The following is a 22,506-nucleotide window of genomic DNA, read 5'->3' on the forward strand; positions in this document are numbered from 1 at the left end:
ATATCCATCTTATCCTTGGCAGACAAAATTAAACAAACTTCACTCCACATTTGTTCCATTATTCTATATTTAATATTAATATTGTATCTGTTATTACAGCCTTCATTTGAATTGAGACTCTCTGAAAGATACACCAAAACTCGAATTGCAAACATGACTGATAGACAAAAGAATGCCAATCAACAGGTAATGCAAACCATGTGGTGCTCTTTTGAAATTGAGTACAATTAGCTTTTAAACAAAATGCAGGAATTTTACTGGGAGCAGTTTTGAGAATTATGCATTCATTATATTTGATCCCTCTTTGCTCCATGTGAGAAGCCTTCTGGTGCCTTAATCGCAACCATGTAGAAGACATGGGGGGGTGGGGGGAAGCCAGCAGATCTGCACTGTGCCTCGGTTTCCATGAGCCCCTCGGTCATTTTTCTGATACTCTATGCTGAAGACCGAATATTTAAAGGAGTAACAGGTCTGTCATTTCCCAGTTGAAGCATCGCTTGCGCCTGTCCTTATGTGCACACTTTAGCATGAGACATCTTTGAGATGGTGAGTAACGATGTAAATCTGCATCGAGAACCCACTAAATTCTGTTGCTGGCCAGAAGAACTGCTAAAATGTGCGCTGAGTCAAAAAACGAACATCTATTTCTACTCAGTGTGTCATGAAATTTCAGTATTTCTCATTTTGCTGCATTCATTTCAAGGCCCAGGTAAGAGCAAAAGCACCATTTCTGTAGCATGTGAGATTCAGGTAACATTCAACAACAAACATGACATACACAAATTTTCCTCTCTCAACATTGGCAGGCTTGGATAAGGTTTCTGCCTGGTTTCAAACCGGTGATTTTTCGCGTGTGAGGCAAACGTGACAACCACTAAACTACAGAAACATTGGCCAGACATCACCGCAGTGAATCTATCTGGAATGGTAAACTGTGCTGTCATGCAGCAGCGCTTTGGCTCTTTGGATGGGACAAATGGAATTCAGCTGCTATAATTGGGAATGCTGCAGACAGACTCAATAACAATGTCATCATAAAATGGCTTAACACCATGTATCCATGCAATGGCCCTTCCATCATCTTTTCGCTGTCAGTTTTTTTAAAGAGCCAACGAATTAATCCCAGTTTCCTTCTCTCCAATAGTCAACTTGTTATTTTTCTGCATATCAATTAATTGCATCATTCCCTTTTGAAAAAGGAGTTTCCGCAGATTCCATGCCTAGTTTGCCTGAATGAACAACGTTTCCCTCACCCAGTGCCATGAAGGTTTAGACTTGTGTTCCTTACATAGCTATGCATATGAACATTATTTACTTACCTCTTGCTTTCATATCGAATTGATGAAAATGCTTACTTTTCTGATCAAACATCTCATTATTTCTGAGTTATTTCCACAATCTGATTACATTTGCTCCATGACTCATTAATCAAGGGTATTATATCAAAGTGGAAAATGATTGCTACAGTTAAACAGAGCCCTGCCAGGATCACATGCTGTAATAGGTCGTTTCGTTCAGTTGTTTAAATATAATATTGTTCTGGGAATGTAATTTTACGGAATATATATTTCTTTAGGAAACAGGATAATTCTGATCTGCCAGAATGTTTGGAGGATTCCAGTTGTTAGACTGAGAGGTCATGTCACTTGTTACAGAAAGACAAATTTTGGTTTCCACCTGGTGCCGCTGTTTGTTTGAATTTCAAAATACAGAAGGCTCGGTTCAGCAAATGTCTTAGGCAGCAAGGCTACCGGCTAAATCATTATGAACACACTTCTCCTCGGCAGAAGAAATTCACCAAACTTTTCTCAGCAATTTGTTTTACCTTATTCACCATTCAGTATTAATGTATTTGATATTGATGCCCTTGGTTGACTTGATGCTCTCTGAAATCGACAACATCGAATTGCAAACTTGACTGTCAAACAAAAGAATGTAAGTCACCAGGTAATGCATTTGCTATGGGTCTGATGTGAGATGTCAGCATTTCAACAAAATCAAAGAATTTTACAGGAAATAGGCTTGGGAACGATGCGTTAATTAGAACTGATCCCTCTTTGTCTGTCTTTATGAGCACACATTACACTGAGACACCTTTGACACGGTGAGTAACTTTCGTAAGCTGCATCGAAAAGCCCATGGATTTATCGTGTTGACTAAACGAGCTGCTAATATGTAAGCGCAGTGAACTACGAACATCTATCCACTCAAGTGCGTCATGGAATCTCAGCAGGTGCTGATTTTGCTGCATTCATTTTGTGACCTCGGTGAGAGAAAATGCAATATCGCCTGCAACCTGGGAGATTCAGGTAGGCTTCAACGACGCAAATTATCCTCACTATTTAATGAGTAAGTTTTCATAATGTTTCTGCCCGGTTTCCAACCGGGGACCTTTCGCGTGTGAGGCGAACGTGATAACCACTACACTACAGAAACTGCCGCGTGGCCTCGTTATTCCTGTCCGGAATGCTAAACTGCGCTGTAACGCTGCAGCAATCTGGGTCTCTTTTGCTGAGAAATGGAATACAGCTGCTGTTCTCAGGAACGCTGCAGCGAGACTGATGTAACAATGTAATCATAAAATGGCCTAGCACCCACGTATCCAAACAATGACAAAAGCGGCCCTTCCAACGTCCGATCTCTGGCCCCTTTTTAAACGACAAAACGAATTCATCACAATTTGCTTCTCTCCCTTTCATTAAATTACTCAATTCTCTTTTGAAAAAGTCATTTCTTCAGAATCCATGCTTGTGCTGCTTTAATTGACAAGGTTCACATGACCATTTGGACTTGGGTTCCTAATATACTTTACCAGATGTACATGATGTCATTATGCAATTGATCTCACATCGAATTTGCGAAAGTGTTATTGTTTCAACCTTACTATTTTTACAATCTTATTACTTTTGCTCCATACCGCTTCAACCGAGGGTGCGATATTACAGAGCAAAATGTTTGTTCCGAAGTTTAACAGGCCCCGGCCAAGATCACGTGCTTCAATTGTTCCTTTACTTCATTTGGTTTGAAATAATTTTGTTCCTGCACCGGAATGTAACAGAGGATAAATATTTGTGGAACAAACTGGGCAGTGCTGAGCTACCAGGGTGTTTGAAGGTTTCCAATGGTTGGACTGAGGGGCCATGTCACTTGCTGCAGGGAAGCAACTGTTGGTTTCACCCTGGTGCCTCAGCTTGTTTTGAATTTCAAAATGTAGACGTGTCCGTCCAGCAAATGTCTCCGAGTGCAATGCTTTCTGCTCAATCATCAGGAACATCCTTCTCATCCTTGGAAGACAAAATTAAAGAAACTCAGTACTTGTTCCGTTATTCTATATTTAAGATTCATATTTTATCTCTTATTGATGCCTTCGTCTGAATTGAAACTCTCTGAAATATACACCAGCCCCGAATTGCAAACATGACTGATAGACGAATGAATGTCAGTCAACAGGTATGCAAATCATATGGTGCTCATTTGAAATTGAGCGCAGTTAGCTTTTAAACAAAATGCAAGAATTTTACTGGGAATAGGCTTGAGAACGATGCGTTTATTAGATCTGATCACTCTTTGTCTGTCTTTATGAGCACACGTTACTATGAGATACCTTTGATATGGTGAGTAACTGTTTTAAGCTGCATGGAAAGACGTGCCGATTTTGCTGCAGATAAAAGCAAAGAACTGCGGGTGCTGGAAATCCAAAACAAAAATAAAAATACCTGGAAAATTCATCAGGTCTGGCAGCATCTGCGGAGAGGAAGCCAGTTAACGTTTTGAGTCCGGATGACTCTTCAATAGAACTGAGTAAAATTGGAATAGAGGAGAAATATAAAATCTCATATACCTTTTACCTCTTTTCTATTTATTAACTGTGTTCCTCTCCGCAGATGCTGCCAGACTTGCTGAGTTTTTGCAGGTATTCTGATTTGGCTGCATGCGTTTTATGACCTTGGTGAGAGCAAATGCAATTTGCATGCAACATTGGAAATTCAGGTAAGCTTCAAAGATGCAAATCATACTCAATATTTAAGTTTTCATAATGTTTCTGCCCGGTTTCGAACCGGGGACCTTTCGCGTGTTAGGCGAATGTGATAGCCACTACACTACAGAAACTGATATATCATGCAGCCCTTCTGGAATGCTAAATCGCACTGTAATGTGGCAGCAATCGGAGTCCCTGTTGCGGAGAAATGAAATACAGCTGCTATTCTCAGGAATGCTGCAGCGAGACTCATGTAACAATGTAATCATAAAATGGCCTAGCACTGTGCATCCCATCAAAGGCATAAGAGGCCCTTCTATCATCCGATCCAAGGCCCCTTTTTAAACGAGCACACTAACTAATCGCAAATTGCTTCTCTCTCTTAGTGAACACGTTTTTTCCTCCCTTTCATTGAATTGCTGAATTCCCTTTTTTTTCTTCTCCGCCGATGCTGCCAGACCTGCTGAGTTTTTCCAGGTAATTCTGTTTTTGTTTTGGATTTCCAGCATCCGCAGTTTTTTTGTTTTTAACCCTTTTGAAAAAGTCGTTTCTGCAGAATCCATGCCTGGGTTACCTTAACTCACAAGGTTCACATGACGATTTGACCTTGGCTTCTTCACATACTTCGCCAGATGAACATGGTGTAATTACGCAATTGAGCTCATATCGAACTTGTGAAAGTGTGATTTTTCAACCTTACTATTTTTACAATCTTATTATTTTGCTCCACAGCCATTCAATCGAGGGTGCTATATTACAGAGGAAAATGTTTGTTCCGGAGTTTAGCAGGGCCCTGCCAAGGTTGCATGCTTCAATTCTTCATTGACTTCGTTTGTTTTGAAATAATTTTGATCCTGGACCAGAATCTAACAGAGGATAAATATTTGTGGAACAAATCAGGCAATGCTGAGCTACCAGAATGTTTGGAGGTTTCCAATGGTTGGACTGAGGGTCACATGTTGCAGGAAGACAGCTGTTCGTTTCAGCTTGGTGCCTCAGCTTATTTGAATTTCAAAATGTGGGTGTGTCCATCCAGCAAATGTCTCCGGGTGGAATGCTTTCTGCTCAATTATTAGGAAAATCCATCTTAACCTTGGGAGATGAAATTGAACAAACTTTGCCCACTATTTGTTCCGTTGTTTAATATTTGAGCTGTTATTGATGCCGTCATTGGAATTGAGACTCTCTGAAATATACACCAACCTGGAATTTCAAAAATGACTGATATCCCAAAGAATGCCAGTCAACAGGTAATGCAAACCACGTGGTGCTCTTTTGAAATTGAGCAGTTAGCTTTTAAACAAAATGCAAGAATTTTACTGGGAGCAGTTTTGAGAAGATGCGTTCATTATATTTGATCCCTCTTTGTTCCAGGTGAGAAGCCTTCTGAGGCCTACATTGCCTCCATGTAGAAGACAGGAGGGAAGCCAGCAGGTCTGCACTGCACCTCGGTTTCCAAGATCGCTGGTTCATTTTTCTTGATACTCTATTCTGAAGACTGATTATTTAAAGATGTGATTCTGAACCAGCTCTGTCATTTCCTCTGGTTCAATTACAGCATCGCTTGCGCCTGTCCTTATGCGCACACTTTGGCATGAGTCATCTCTGTGAGATGGTGAGTAACGATGTAAATCTGCATCGAAAACCCACTAAATTCTGTTGCTGGCCAGACAAACTGCTAAAATGCATGCCGAGTTAAAAAACATACATCTATTTCTACTCAGTGTGTCATGAAATTTCAGCATTTCTGATTTTGCTGCATTCATTTCAACGCCCAGGTAAGAGCAAAAGCACCATGGCTGTAGCATGTGAGATTCAGGTAACATTCAACAACAAACCTGACATACACAAATTTTCCTCTCTCAAAATTGGCAAGCTTGGATAATGTTTCTGCCCGGTTTCAAACCAGTGATTTTTCGCATGTGAGGCAAAGGTGACAACCACTATACTACAGAAACATTGGCCAGACATGACTGCAGTGAGCCTATCTGGAATGGTAAACTGTGCTGTCATGCAGCAGCGCTTTGGCTCTTTGGATGGGAGAAATGGAATTCAGCTGCTATAATTGGGAATGCTGCAGACAGACTCAGATAACAATGTCATCATAAAATGGCTTAACACCATGTATCCATACAATGGCCCTTCCATCATCTTGTCTCTGTCAGTTTTTTAAAAGAGCCAACGAATTAATCCCAGTTTCCTTCTCTCTATTAGTGAACTTGTTATTTTTCTGCATATCAATTAATTGCATCATTCCCTTTTGAAAAAGGAGTTTCTGCATATTCCATGCCTAGTTTGCCTGAATTAACAACGTTTCCCTCACCCAATGCCATGAAGGTTTAGACTTGTGTTCCTTACATAGTTATGCATATGAACATTATTTACTTATCTCTTGTTTTCATATCGAATTGACGAAAGTGCTTACTTTTCTGATCAAACATCTCATTATTTCTGAGTTATTTCCACAATCTGATTACATTTGCTCCATGACTCATTAATCGAGGGTGTTATATCACAGTGGAAAATGATTGCTACAGTTAAACAGAGCCCTGCCAGGATCACATGCTGTAATAGGTCGTTTCGTTCAGTTGTTTAAATATAATTTTGTTCTGGGAATGTAATTTTACAGAATATATATTTCTTTAGGAATCAGGATAGTGCTAATCTACCAGAATGTTTGGAGGATTCCAATGGTTAGACTGAGAGGTCATGTAACTTGTTACAGAAAGACAACTCTTGGTTTCCACCTGGTGCCGCTGTTTGTTTGAACTTCAAAATGCAGAAGGCTCGGTTCAGCAAAAGTCTTAGGCAGCAATGCTACCGGCTAAATCATTATGAACACACTTCTCCTCGGCAGAAGAAATTCAACAAACTTTTCTCAGCAATTTGTTTTACCTTATTCACCATTCAGTATTAATGTATGTGATATTGATGCCCTTAGTTGACTTGATGCTCGCTGAATTCGACAACATCGAATTGCAAACTTGACTGTCAAACTAAAGAATGTAATTCACCAGGTAATGCATTTGCTATGGGTCTGATGTGAGATGTCAGCATTTCAACAAAATCAAAGAATTTTACAGGAAATAGGCTTGGGAACGTTGCTTTAATTAGATCTGATCCCTCTTTGTCTGTCTTTATGAGCACACATTACACTGAGACTCCTTTGACACAGTGAGTAACTTTCGTAAGCTGCATCGAAAAGCCCATGGATTTATCGTGTTGACTAAACGAGCTGCTAATATGTAAGCGCAGTGAACTACGAACGTCTATCCATTCAAGTCTGTCATGGAATCTCAGCAGGTGCTGATTTTGCTGCATTAATTTTGTGACCTCGGTGAGAGAAAATGCAATATCGCCTGCAACCTAGGAGATTCAGGTAGGCTTCAACGACGCAAATTATCGTCACTATTTAATGAGTAAGTTTTCATAATGTTTCTGCCCGGTTTCCAACCGGGGACCTTTCGCGAGTGAGGCAAACGTGATAACCACTACACTACAGAAACTGGTGCGCGGCCTCGTTATTCCTGTCCGGAATGCTAAACTGCGCTGTAACGGTGCAGCAATCTGGGTCTCTATTGCTGAGAAATGGAATACAGCTGCTGTTCTCAGGAACGCTGCAGCGAGACTGATGTAACAATGTAATCATAAAATGGCCTAGCACCCACGTATCCAAACAATGACAAAAGCGGCCCTTCCAACGTCCGATCTCTGGCCCCTTTTTAAACGACAAAACGAATTCATCACAATTTGCTTCTCTCTCTTAATGATCTATTTCTTCTCCCTTTCATTAAATTACTCAATTCTCTTTTAAAAAAGTCATTTCTGCAGAATCCATGCTTGCGCTGCCTTAATTGACAAGGTTCACATGACCATTTGGATTGGGTTCCTAATATACTTTACCAGATGTACATGATGTCATTATGCAATTGATCTCACATCGAATTTGCGGAAGTGTTATTGTTTCAACCTTACTATTTTTACAATCTTATTACTTTTGCTCCATGCGCCTTCAACCGAGGGTGCGATATTACAGAGCAAAATGTTTGTTCCGAAGTTTAACAGGCCCCGGCCAAGATCACGTGCTTCAATTGTTCCTTTACTTCATTTGGTTTGAAATAATTTTGTTCCTGCACCGGAATGTAACAGAGGATAAACATTTGTGGAACAAACTGGGCAGTGCTGAGCTACCAGGGTGTTTGAAGGTTTCCAATGGTTGGACTGAGGGTCCATGTCACTTGCTGCAGGGAAGCGACTGTTGGTTTCACCCTGGTGCCTCAGCTTGTTTTGAATTTCAAAATGTAGACGTGTCTGTCCAGCAAATGTCTCCGAGTGCAATGCTTTCTGCTCAATCATCAGGAACATCCTTCTCATCCTTGGAAGACGAAATTAAAGAAACTCAGTACTTGTTCCGTTATTCTATATTTAATATTCATATTTTATCTCTTATTGATGCCTTCGTCTGAATTGATACTCTCTGAAATATACACCAGCCCCGAATTGCAAAAATGACAGATAGACGAAAGAATGTCAGTCAACAGGTATGCAAATCATATGGTGCTCATTTGAAATTGAGCGCAGTTAGCTTTTAAACAAAATGCAAGAATTTTACTGGGAATAGGCTTGAGAACGATGCGTTAATTAGATCTGATCACTCTTTGTCTGTCTTTATGAGCACACGTTACTATGAGATACCTTTGATATGGTGAGTAACTGTTTTAAGCTGCATGGAAAGACGTGCCGATTTTGCTGCAGATAAAAGCAAAAAACCGCGGGTGCTGGAATTCCAAAAACAAAAATAAAAATACCTGGAAAATTCAGCAGGACTGGCAGCATCTGCGGAGAGGAAGCCAGTTAACGTTTCGAGTCCGTATGACTCTTCAACAGAACTGAGTAAAATTGGAAAAGAGGAGAAATATAAAATCTCATATACCTTTTACCTCTTTTCTATTTATTAACTGTGTTCTTCTCCGCAGATGCTGCCAGACTTGCTGAGTTTTTGCAGGTATTCTGATTTGGCTGCATGCGTTTTATGACCTCGGTGAGAGCAAATGCAATTTGCATGCAACATTGGAAATTCAGGTAAGCTTCAAAGATGCAAATCATCCTCAATATTTAAGTTTTCATAATGTTTCTGCCCGGTTTCGAACCGGGGACCTTTCGCGTGTTAGGCGAATGTGATAGCCACTACACTACAGAAACTGATATATCATGCAGCCCTTCTGGAATGCTAAACTGCACTGTAATGCTGCAGCAATCGGAGTCCCTGTTGCGGAGAAATGAAATACAGCTGCTATTCTCAGGAACGCTGCAGCGAGACTCATGTAACAATGTAATCATAAAATGGCCTAGCACTGTGCATCCAATCAAAGGCATAAGAGGCCCTTCTATCATCCGATCCAAGGCCCCTTTTTAAACGAGCACACTAACTAATCGCACATTGCTTCTCTCTCTTAGTGAACACGTTTTTTCCTCCCTTTCATTGAATTGCTGAATTCCCTTTTGAAAAAGTCGTTTCTGCAGAATCCATGCCTGGGTTACCTTAACTCACAAGGTTCACATGACGATTTGACCTTGGCTTCTTCACATACTTCACCAGATGAACATGGTGTAATTACGCAATTGAGCTCATATCGAACTTGTGAAAGTGTGATTTTTCAACCTTACTATTTTTACAATCTTATTATTTTGCTCCACAGCCATTCAATCGAGGGTGCTATATTACAGAGAAAAATGTTTGTTCCGGAGTTTAGCAGGGCCCTGCCAAGGTTGCATGCTTCAATTCTTCATTGACTTCATTTGTTTTGAAATAATTTTGATCCTGGACCAGAATCTAACAGAGGATAAATATTTGTGGAACAAACCAGGCAATGCTGAGCTACCAGAATGTTTGGAGGTTTCCAATGGTTGGACTGAGGGTCACATGTTGCAGGAAGACAGCTGTTCGTTTCAGCTTGGTGCCTCAGCTTATTTGAATTTCAAAATGTGGGTGTGTCCATCCAGCAAATGTCTCCGGGTGGAATGCTTTCTGCTCAATTATTAGGAATATCCATCCTATCCTTGGCAGACAAAATTAAACAAACTTCACTCCGCATTTGTTCCATTATTCTATATTTAATATTAATATTGTATCTGTTATTGCTGCCTTCATTTGAATTGAGACTCTCTGAAAGATACACCGAAACTCGAATTGCAAACATGACTGATAGACAAAAGAATGCCAATCAACAGGTAATGCAAACCATGTGATGCTCTTTTGAAATTGAGTACAATTAGCTTTTAAACAAAATGCAGGAATTTTACTGGGAGCAGTGTTGAGAATTATGCATTCATTATATTTGATCCCTCTTTGCTCCAGGTAAGAAGCCTTCTGGTGCCTTAATCGCAACCATGTAGAAGACATGGGCGGGGGGAAGCCAGCAGATCTGCACTGTGCCTCAGTTTCCATGACTCCCTCGGTCATTTTTTCTGATAATCTATGCTGAAGACCGAATAATTAAAGGAGTGATTCTGTAACAGGTCTGTCAGTTCCTCTGGTTCAATTGAAGCATCGCTTGCGCCTGTCCTTTTGTGCACACTTTAGCATGAGACATCTTTGAGATGGTGAGTAACGATGTAAATCTGCATTGAGAACCCGCTAAATTCTGTTGCTGGCCAGAAGAACTGCTAAAATGTGCGCTGAGTCAAAAAACGAACATCTATTTCTACTCAGTGTGTCATGAAATTTCAGTATTTCTCATTTTGCTGCTTTCATTTCAAGGCCCAGGTAAGAGCAAAAGCACCATTTCTGTAGCATGTGAGATTCAGGTAACATTCAACAACAAACATGACATACACAAATTTTCCTCTCTCAACACTGGCAGGCTTGGATAAGGTTTCTGCCTGGTTTCAAACCGGTGATTTTTCGCGTGTGAGGCAAACGTGACAACCACTAAACTACAGAAACATTGGCCAGACATCACCGCAGTGAATCTATCTGGAATGGTAAACTGTGCTGTCATGCATCAGCGCTTTGGCTCTTTGGATGGGACAAATGGAATTCAGCTGCTATAATTGGGAATACTGCAGACAGACTCAATAAAAATGTCATCATAAAATGGCTTAACACCATGTATCCATGCAATGGCCCTTCCATCATCTTTTCTCTGTCAGTTTTTTTAAAGAGCCAACGAATTAATCCCAGTTTCCTTCTCTCCAATAGTCAACTTGTTATTTTTCTGCATATCAATTAATTGCATCATTCCCTTTTGAAAAAGGAGTTTCCGCAGGTTCCATGCCTAGTTTGCCTGAATTAACAACGTTTCCATCACCCAGTGCCATGAAGGTTTAGACTTGTGTTCCTTACATAGCTATGCATATGAACATTATTTACTTACCTCTTGTTTTCATATCGAATTGATGAAAATGCTTACTTTTCTGATCAAACATCTCATTATTTCTGAGTTATTTCCACAATCTGATTACATTTGCTCCATGACTCATTAATCGAGGGTGTTATATCACAGTGGAAAATGATTGCTACAGTTAAACAGAGCCCTGCCAGGATCACATGCTGTAATAGGTCGTTTCGTTCAGTTGTTTAAATATAATTTTGTTCTGGGAATGTAATTTTACAGAATATATATTTCTTTAGGAATCAGGATAGTGCTAATCTACCAGAATGTTTGGAGGATTCCAATGGTTAGACTGAGAGGTCATGTAACTTGTTACAGAAAGACAACTCTTGGTTTCCACCTGGTGCCGCTGTTTGTTTGAACTTCAAAATGCAGAAGGCTCGGTTCAGCAAAAGTCTTAGGCAGCAATGCTACCGGCTAAATCATTATGAACACACTTCTCCTCGGCAGAAGAAATTCAACAAACTTTTCTCAGCAATTTGTTTTACCTTATTCACCATTCAGTATTAATGTATGTGATATTGATGCCCTTAGTTGACTTGATGCTCGCTGAATTCGACAACATCGAATTGCAAACTTGACTGTCAAACTAAAGAATGTAATTCACCAGGTAATGCATTTGCTATGGGTCTGATGTGAGATGTCAGCATTTCAACAAAATCAAAGAATTTTACAGGAAATAGGCTTGGGAACGTTGCATTAATTAGATCTGATCCCTCTTTGTCTGTCTTTATGAGCACACATTACACTGAGACTCCTTTGACACAGTGAGTAACTTTCGTAAGCTGCATCGAAAAGCCCATGGATTTATCGTGTTGACTAAACGAGCTGCTAATATGTAAGCGCAGTGAACTACGAACATCTATCCATTCAAGTCTGTCATGGAATCTCAGCAGGTGCTGATTTTGCTGCATTAATTTTGTGACCTCGGTGAGAGAAAATGCAATATCGCCTGCAACCTAGGAGATTCAGGTAGGCTTCAACGACGCAAATTATCGTCACTATTTAATGAGTAAGTTTTCATAATGTTTCTGCCCGGTTTCCAACCGGGGACCTTTCGCGAGTGAGGCAAACGTGATAACCACTACACTACAGAAACTGGTGCGCGGCCTCGTTATTCCTGTCCGGAATGCTAAACTGCGCTGTAACGGTGCAGCAATCTGGGTCTCTATTGCTGAGAAATGGAATACAGCTGCTGTTCTCAGGAACGCTGCAGCGAGACTGATGTAACAATGTAATCATAAAATGGCCTAGCACCCACGTATCCAAACAATGACAAAAGCGGCCCTTCCAACGTCCGATCTCTGGCCCCTTTTTAAACGACAAAACGAATTCATCACAATTTGCTTCTCTCTCTTAATGATCTATTTCTTCTCCCTTTCATTAAATTACTCAATTCTCTTTTGAAAAAGTCATTTCTGCAGAATCCATGCTTGCGCTGCCTTAATTGACAAGGTTCACATGACCATTTGGATTGGGTTCCTAATATACTTTACCAGATGTACATGATGTCATTATGCAATTGATCTCACATGGAATTTGCGGAAGTGTTATTGTTTCAACCTTACTATTTTTACAATCTTATTACTTTTGCTCCATGCGCCTTCAACCGAGGGTGCGATATTACAGAGCAAAATGTTTGTTCCGAAGTTTAACAGGCCCCGGCCAAGATCACGTGCTTCAATTGTTCCTTTACTTCATTTGGTTTGAAATAATTTTGTTCCTGCACCGGAATGTAACAGAGGATAAACATTTGTGGAACAAACTGGGCAGTGCTGAGCTACCAGGGTGTTTGAAGGTTTCCAATGGTTGGACTGAGGGTCCATGTCACTTGCTGCAGGGAAGCGACTGTTGGTTTCACCCTGGTGCCTCAGCTTGTTTTGAATTTCAAAATGTAGACGTGTCTGTCCAGCAAATGTCTCCGAGTGCAATGCTTTCTGCTCAATCATCAGGAACATCCTTCTCATCCTTGGAAGACGAAATTAAAGAAACTCAGTACTTGTTCCGTTATTCTATATTTAATATTCATATTTTATCTCTTATTGATGCCTTCGTCTGAATTGATACTCTCTGAAATATACACCAGCCCCGAATTGCAAAAATGACAGATAGACGAAAGAATGTCAGTCAACAGGTATGCAAATCATATGGTGCTCATTTGAAATTGAGCGCAGTTAGCTTTTAAACAAAGTGCAAGAATTTTACTGGGAATAGGCTTGAGAACGATGCGTTAATTAGATCTGATCACTCTTTGTCTGTCTTTATGAGCACACGTTACTATGAGATACCTTTGATATGGTGAGTAACTGTTTTAAGCTGCATGGAAAGACGTGCCGATTTTGCTGCAGATAAAAGCAAAAAACTGCGGGTGCTGGAATTCCAAAACAAAAATAAAAATACCTGGAAAATTCAGCAGGACTGGCAGCATCTGCGGAGAGGAAGCCAGTTAACGTTTCGAGTCCGTATGACTCTTCAACAGAACTGAGTAAAATTGGAAAAGAGGAGAAATATAAAATCTCATATACCTTTTACCTCTTTTCTATTTATTAACTGTGTTCTTCTCCGCAGATGCTGCCAGACTTGCTGAGTTTTTGCAGGTATTCTGATTTGGCTGCATGCGTTTTATGACCTCGGTGAGAGCAAATGCAATTTGCATGCAACATTGGAAATTCAGGTAAGCTTCAAAGATGCAAATCATCCTCAATATTTAAGTTTTCATAATGTTTCTGCCCGGTTTCGAACCGGGGACCTTTCGCGTGTTAGGCGAATGTGATAGCCACTACACTACAGAAACTGATATATCATGCAGCCCTTCTGGAATGCTAAACTGCACTGTAATGCTGCAGCAATCGGAGTCCCTGTTGCGGAGAAATGAAATACAGCTGCTATTCTCAGGAACGCTGCAGCGAGACTCATGTAACAATGTAATCATAAAATGGCCTAGCACTGTGCATCCAATCAAAGGCATAAGAGGCCCTTCTATCATCCGATCCAAGGCCCCTTTTTAAACGAGCACACTAACTAATCGCACATTGCTTCTCTCTCTTAGTGAACACGTTTTTTCCTCCCTTTCATTGAATTGCTGAATTCCCTTTTGAAAAAGTCGTTTCTGCAGAATCCATGCCTGGGTTACCTTAACTCACAAGGTTCACATGACGATTTGACCTTGGCTTCTTCACATACTTCACCAGATGAACATGGTGTAATTACGCAATTGAGCTCATATCGAACTTGTGAAAGTGTGATTTTTCAACCTTACTATTTTTACAATCTTATTATTTTGCTCCACAGCCATTCAATCGAGGGTGCTATATTACAGAGAAAAATGTTTGTTCCGGAGTTTAGCAGGGCCCTGCCAAGGTTGCATGCTTCAATTCTTCATTGACTTCATTTGTTTTGAAATAATTTTGATCCTGGACCAGAATCTAACAGAGGATAAATATTTGTGGAACAAACCAGGCAATGCTGAGCTACCAGAATGTTTGGAGGTTTCCAATGGTTGGACTGAGGGTCACATGTTGCAGGAAGACAGCTGTTCGTTTCAGCTTGGTGCCTCAGCTTATTTGAATTTCAAAATGTGGGTGTGTCCATCCAGCAAATGTCTCCGGGTGGAATGCTTTCTGCTCAATTATTAGGAATATCCATCTTATCCTTGGCAGACAAAATTAAACAAACTTCACTCCGCATTTGTTCCATTATTCTATATTTAATATTAATATTGTATCTGTTATTGCTGCCTTCATTTGAATTGAGACTCTCTGAAAGATACACCGAAACTCGAATTGCAAACATGACTGATAGACAAAAGAATGCCAATCAACAGGTAATGCAAACCATGTGATGCTCTTTTGAAATTGAGTACAATTAGCTTTTAAACAAAATGCAGGAATTTTACTGGGAGCAGTGTTGAGAATTATGCATTCATTATATTTGATCCCTCTTTGCTCCAGGTAAGAAGCCTTCTGGTGCCTTAATCGCAACCATGTAGAAGACATGGGCGGGGGGAAGCCAGCAGATCTGCACTGTGCCTCAGTTTCCATGACTCCCTCGGTCATTTTTTCTGATAATCTATGCTGAAGACCGAATAATTAAAGGAGTGATTCTGTAACAGGTCTGTCAGTTCCTCTGGTTCAATTGAAGCATCGCTTGCGCCTGTCCTTTTGTGCACACTTTAGCATGAGACATCTTTGAGATGGTGAGTAACGATGTAAATCTGCATTGAGAACCCGCTAAATTCTGTTGCTGGCCAGAAGAACTGCTAAAATGTGCGCTGAGTCAAAAAACGAACATCTATTTCTACTCAGTGTGTCATGAAATTTCAGTATTTCTCATTTTGCTGCTTTCATTTCAAGGCCCAGGTAAGAGCAAAAGCACCATTTCTGTAGCATGTGAGATTCAGGTAACATTCAACAACAAACATGACATACACAAATTTTCCTCTCTCAACACTGGCAGGCTTGGATAAGGTTTCTGCCTGGTTTCAAACCGGTGATTTTTCGCGTGTGAGGCAAACGTGACAACCACTAAACTACAGAAACATTGGCCAGACATCACCGCAGTGAATCTATCTGGAATGGTAAACTGTGCTGTCATGCATCAGCGCTTTGGCTCTTTGGATGGGACAAATGGAATTCAGCTGCTATAATTGGGAATACTGCAGACAGACTCAATAAAAATGTCATCATAAAATGGCTTAACACCATGTATCCATGCAATGGCCCTTCCATCATCTTTTCTCTGTCAGTTTTTTTAAAGAGCCAACGAATTAATCCCAGTTTCCTTCTCTCCAATAGTCAACTTGTTATTTTTCTGCATATCAATTAATTGCATCATTCCCTTTTGAAAAAGGAGTTTCCGCAGGTTCCATGCCTAGTTTGCCTGAATTAACAACGTTTCCATCACCCAGTGCCATGAAGGTTTAGACTATTGTTCCTTACATAGCTATGCATATGAACATTATTTACTTACCTCTTGTTTTCATATCGAATTGATGAAAATGCTTACTTTTCTGATCAAACATCTCATTATTTCTGAGTTATTTCCACAATCTGATTACATTTGCTCCATGACTCATTAATCGAGGGTGTTATATCACAGTGGAAAATGATTGCTACAGTTAAACAGAGCCCTGCCAGGATCACATGCTGTAATAGGTCGTTTCGTTCAGTTGTTTAAATATAATTTTGTTCTGGGAATGTAATTTTACAGAATATATATTTCTTTAGGAATCAGGATAGTGCTAATCTACCAGAATGTTTGGAGGATTCCAATGGTTAGACTGAGAGGTCATGTAAATTGTTACAGAAAGACAACTCTTGGTTTCCACCTGGTGCCGCTGTTTGTTTGAACTTCAAAATGCAGAAGGCTTGGTTCAGCAAAAGTCTTAGGCAGCAATGCTACCGGCTAAATCATTATGAACACACTTCTCCTCGGCAGAAGAAATTCAACAAACTTTTCTCAGCAATTTGTTTTACCTTATTCACCATTCAGTATTAATGTATGTGATATTGATGCCCTTAGTTGACTTGATGCTCTCTGAATTCGACAACATCGAATTGCAAACTTGACTGTCAAACTAAAGAATGTAATTCACCAGGTAATGCATTTGCTATGGGTCTGATGTGAGATGTCAGCATTTCAACAAAATCAAAGAATTTTACAGGAAATAGGCTTGGGAACGTTGCATTAATTAGATCTGATCCCTCTTTGTCTGTCTTTATGAGCACACATTACACTGAGACTCCTTTGACACAGTGAGTAACTTTCGTAAGCTGCATCGAAAAGCCCATGGATTTATCGTGTTGACTAAACGAGCTGCTAATATGTAAGCGCAGTGAACTACGAACATCTATCCACTCAAGTCTGTCATGGAATCTCAGCAGGTGCTGATTTTGCTGCATTCATTTTGTGACCTCGGTGAGAGAAAATGCAATATCGCCTGCAACCTAGGAGATTCAGGTAGGCTTCAACGATGCAAATTATCCTCACTATTTAATGAGTAAGTTTTCATAATGTTTCTGGCCGGTTTCCAACCGGGGACCTTTCGCGAGTGAGGCAAACGTGATAACCACTGCACTACAGAAACTGGTGCGCGGCCTCGTTATTCCTGTCCGGAATGCTAAACTGCGCTGTAACGGTGCAGCAATCTGGGTCTCTATTGCTGAGAAATGGAATACAGCTGCTGTTCTCAGGAACGCTGCAGCGAGACTGATGTAACAATGTAATCATAAAATGGCCTAGCACCCACGTATCCAAACAATGACAAAAGCGGCCCTTCCAACGTCCGATCTCTGGCCCCTTTTTAAACGACAAAACGAATTCATCACAATTTGCTTCTCTCTCTTAATGATCTATTTCTTCTCCCTTTCATTAAATTACTCAATTCTCTTTTGAAAAAGTCATTTCTGCAGAATCCAAGCTTGCGCTGCCTTAATTGACAAGGTTCACATGACCATTTGGATTGGGTTCCTAATATACTGTACCAGATGTACATGATGTCATTATGCAATTGATCTCACATCGAATTTGCGGAAGTGTTATTGTTTCAACCTTACTATTTTTACAATCTTATTACTTTTGCTCCATGCCCCTTCAACCGAGGGTGCGATATTACAGAGCAAAATGTTTGTTCCGAAGTTTAACAGGCCCCGGCCAAGATCACGTGCTTCAATTGTTCCTTTACTTCATTTGGTTTGAAATAATTTTGTTCCTGCACCGGAATGTAACAGAGGATAAACATTTGTGGAACAAACTGGGCAGTGCTGAGCTACCAGGGTGTTTGAAGGTTTCCAATGGTTGGACTGAGGGTCCATGTCACTTGCTGCAGGGAAGCAACTGTTGGTTTCACCCTGGTGCCTCAGCTTGTTTTGAATTTCAAAATGCAGACGTGTCCGTCCAGCAAATGTCTCCGAGTGCAATGCTTTCTGCTCAATCATCAGGAACATCCTTCTCATCCTTGGAAGACGAAATTAAAGAAACTCAGTACTTGTTCCATTATTCTATATTTAATATTCATATTTTATCTCTTATTGATGCCTTCGTCTGAATTGATACTCTCTGAAATATACACCAGCCCCGAATTGCAAAAATGACAGATAGACGAAAGAATGTCAGTCAACAGGTATGCAAATCATATGGTGCTCATTTGAAATTGAGCGCAGTTAGCTTTTAAACAAAATGCAAGAATTTTACTGGGAACAGGCTTGAGAACGATGCGTTAATTAGATCTGATCACTCTTTGTCTGTCTTTATGAGCACACGTTACTATGAGATACCTTTGATATGGTGAGTAACTGTTTTAAGCTGCATGGAAAGACGTGCCGATTTTGCTGCAGATAAAAGCAAAAAACTGCGGGTGCTGGAATTCCAAAACAAAAATAAAAATACCTGGAAAATTCAGCAGGACTGGCAGCATCTGCGGAGAGGAAGCCAGTTAACGTTTCGAGTCCGTATGACTCTTCAACAGAACTGAGTAAAAATAGAAAAGAGGAGAAATATAAAATCTTATATACCTTTTACCTCTTTTCTATTTATTAACTGTGTTCCTCTCTGCACATACTGCCAGAGATGCTGAGTTTTTGCAGGTATTCTGATTTTGCCGCACGCATTTTATGACCTCGGTGAGAGCAAATGCAATTTGCATGCAATATTGGAGATTCAGGTAAGCTTCAAAGATGCAAATTATCCACAATATTTGATGAGTAAGTTTTTATAATGTTTCTGCCCGGTTTCGATCCAGGGACCTTTCATGTATTAGGGGAATGTGATAACCACTACACTACAGAAACTGACATATTATTGAGTCCTGTCTGGAATGCTAGACTGCGCTGTAACTCAGCAGCAATCTGAATCCCTGTTGCGGAGAAATGAAATACAGCTGCTATTCTCAGGAACGCTGCAGCGAGACTGATGTAACAATGTAATCATAAAATGGCCTAGCACCGTGCATCCAATCAAAGGCATAAGAGGCCCTTCTATCATCCGATCCGAGGCCCCTTTTTAAACGAGCACACTAACTAATCGCACATTGCTTCTCTCTCTTAGTGAACACGTTTTTTCCTCCCTTTCATTGAATTGCTGAATTCCCTTTTGAAAAAGTCGTTTCTGCAGAATCCATGCCTGGGTTACCTTAACTCACAAGGTTCACATGACGATTTGACCTTGGCTTCTTCACATACTTCACCAGATGAACATGGTGTAATTACGCAATTGAGCTCATATCGAACTTGTGAAAGTGTGATTTTTCAACCTTACTATTTTTACAATCTTATTATTTTGCTCCACAGCCATTCAATCGAGGGTGCTATATTACAGAGAAAAATGTTTGTTCCGGAGTTTAGCAGGGCCCTGCCAAGGTTGCATGCTTCAATTCTTCATTGACTTCATTTGTTTTGAAATAATTTTGATCCTGGACCAGAATCTAACAGAGGATAAATATTTGTGGAACAAACCAGGCAATGCTGAGCTACCAGAATGTTTGGAGGTTTCCAATGGTTGGACTGAGGGTCACATGTTGCAGGAAGACAGCTGTTCGTTTCAGCTTGGTGCCTCAGCTTATTTGAATTTCAAAATGTGGGTGTGTCCATCCAGCAAATGTCTCCGGGTGGAATGCTTTCTGCTCAATTATTAGGAATATCCATCTTATCCTTGGCAGACAAAATTAAACAAACTTCACTCCGCATTTGTTCCATTATTCTATATTTAATATTAATATTGTATCTGTTATTGCTGCCTTCATTTGAATTGAGACTCTCTGAAAGATACACCGAAACTCGAATTGCAAACATGACTGATAGACAAAAGAATGCCAATCAACAGGTAATGCAAACCATGTGATGCTCTTTTGAAATTGAGTACAATTAGCTTTTAAACAAAATGCAGGAATTTTACTGGGAGCAGTGTTGAGAATTATGCATTCATTATATTTGATCCCTCTTTGCTCCAGGTAAGAAGCCTTCTGGTGCCTTAATCGCAACCATGTAGAAGACATGGGCGGGGGGAAGCCAGCAGATCTGCACTGTGCCTCAGTTTCCATGACTCCCTCGGTCATTTTTTCTGATAATCTATGCTGAAGACCGAATAATTAAAGGAGTGATTCTGTAACAGGTCTGTCAGTTCCTCTGGTTCAATTGAAGCATCGCTTGCGCCTGTCCTTTTGTGCACACTTTAGCATGAGACATCTTTGAGATGGTGAGTAACGATGTAAATCTGCATTGAGAACCCGCTAAATTCTGTTGCTGGCCAGAAGAACTGCTAAAATGTGCGCTGAGTCAAAAAACGAACATCTATTTCTACTCAGTGTGTCATGAAATTTCAGTATTTCTCATTTTGCTGCTTTCATTTCAAGGCCCAGGTAAGAGCAAAAGCACCATTTCTGTAGCATGTGAGATTCAGGTAACATTCAACAACAAACATGACATACACAAATTTTCCTCTCTCAACACTGGCAGGCTTGGATAAGGTTTCTGCCTGGTTTCAAACCGGTGATTTTTCGCGTGTGAGGCAAACGTGACAACCCCTAAACTACAGAAACATTGGCCAGACATCACCGCAGTGAATCTATCTGGAATGGTAAACTGTGCTGTCATGCATCAGCGCTTTGGCTCTTTGGATGGGACAAATGGAATTCAGCTGCTATAATTGGGAATACTGCAGACAGACTCAATAAAAATGTCATCATAAAATGGCTTAACACCATGTATCCATGCAATGGCCCTTCCATCATCTTTTCTCTGTCAGTTTTTTTAAAGAGCCAACGAATTAATCCCAGTTTCCTTCTCTCCAATAGTCAACTTGTTATTTTTCTGCATATCAATTAATTGCATCATTCCCTTTTGAAAAAGGAGTTTCCGCAGGTTCCATGCCTAGTTTGCCTGAATTAACAACGTTTCCATCACCCAGTGCCATGAAGGTTTAGACTTGTGTTCCTTACATAGCTATGCATATGAACATTATTTACTTACCTCTTGTTTTCATATCGAATTGATGAAAATGCTTACTTTTCTGATCAAACATCTCATTATTTCTGAGTTATTTCCACAATCTGATTACATTTGCTCCATGACTCATTAATCGAGGGTGTTATATCACAGTGGAAAATGATTGCTACAGTTAAACAGAGCCCTGCCAGGATCACATGCTGTAATAGGTCGTTTCGTTCAGTTGTTTAAATATAATTTTGTTCTGGGAATGTAATTTTACAGAATATATATTTCTTTAGGAATCAGGATAGTGCTAATCTACCAGAATGTTTGGAGGATTCCAATGGTTAGACTGAGAGGTCATGTAAATTGTTACAGAAAGACAACTCTTGGTTTCCACCTGGTGCCGCTGTTTGTTTGAACTTCAAAATGCAGAAGGCTCGGTTCAGCAAAAGTCTTAGGCAGCAATGCTACCGGCTAAATCATTATGAACACACTTCTCCTCGGCAGAAGAAATTCAACAAACTTTTCTCAGCAATTTGTTTTACCTTATTCACCATTCAGTATTAATGTATGTGATATTGATGCCCTTAGTTGACTTGATGCTCTCTGAATTCGACAACATCGAATTGCAAACTTGACTGTCAAACTAAAGAATGTAATTCACCAGGTAATGCATTTGCTATGGGTCTGATGTGAGATGTCAGCATTTCAACAAAATCAAAGAATTTTACAGGAAATAGGCTTGGGAACGTTGCATTAATTAGATCTGATCCCTCTTTGTCTGTCTTTATGAGCACACATTACACTGAGACTCCTTTGACACAGTGAGTAACTTTCGTAAGCTGCATCGAAAAGCCCATGGATTTATCGTGTTGACTAAACGAGCTGCTAATATGTAAGCGCAGTGAACTACGAACATCTATCCACTCAAGTCTGTCATGGAATCTCAGCAGGTGCTGATTTTGCTGCATTCATTTTGTGACCTCGGTGAGAGAAAATGCAATATCGCCTGCAACCTAGGAGATTCAGGTAGGCTTCAACGACGCAAATTATCCTCACTATTTAATGAGTAAGTTTTCATAATGTTTCTGGCCGGTTTCCAACCGGGGACCTTTCGCGAGTGAGGCAAACGTGATAACCACTGCACTACAGAAACTGGTGCGCGGCCTCGTTATTCCTGTCCGGAATGCTAAACTGCGCTGTAACGGTG

At 40.3% G+C, this 22,506-nt stretch overlaps 6 non-coding genes across 6 annotated transcripts; all 6 read right to left on the minus strand.

Annotated features, from left to right (window-relative positions):
• Positions 1–2,363: 2,363 nt before the first annotated feature.
• trnav-cac lies at positions 2,364–2,436 on the minus strand. Its single transcript has one exon. It is a non-coding gene; the product is annotated as a tRNA-Val (tRNA).
• A 1,601-nt stretch (positions 2,437–4,037) lies between these two features.
• Positions 4,038–4,110, minus strand: trnav-aac. The gene has a single exon. It is a non-coding gene; the product is annotated as a tRNA-Val (tRNA).
• A 3,302-nt stretch (positions 4,111–7,412) lies between these two features.
• trnav-cac lies at positions 7,413–7,485 on the minus strand. The gene has a single exon. It is a non-coding gene; the product is annotated as a tRNA-Val (tRNA).
• Positions 7,486–9,108: 1,623 nt separating this feature from the next.
• trnav-aac lies at positions 9,109–9,181 on the minus strand. Its single transcript has one exon. It is a non-coding gene; the product is annotated as a tRNA-Val (tRNA).
• Positions 9,182–12,399: 3,218 nt separating this feature from the next.
• trnav-cac lies at positions 12,400–12,472 on the minus strand. Its single transcript has one exon. It is a non-coding gene; the product is annotated as a tRNA-Val (tRNA).
• Positions 12,473–14,094: 1,622 nt separating this feature from the next.
• Positions 14,095–14,167, minus strand: trnav-aac. Its single transcript has one exon. It is a non-coding gene; the product is annotated as a tRNA-Val (tRNA).
• Between the last annotated feature and the right edge of the window lie 8,339 nt (positions 14,168–22,506).

This window comes from Carcharodon carcharias, chromosome 27 (genome assembly GCF_017639515.1).
Source record: "Carcharodon carcharias isolate sCarCar2 chromosome 27, sCarCar2.pri, whole genome shotgun sequence".
In the NCBI taxonomy this organism is placed as follows: domain Eukaryota; kingdom Metazoa; phylum Chordata; class Chondrichthyes; order Lamniformes; family Lamnidae; genus Carcharodon; species Carcharodon carcharias.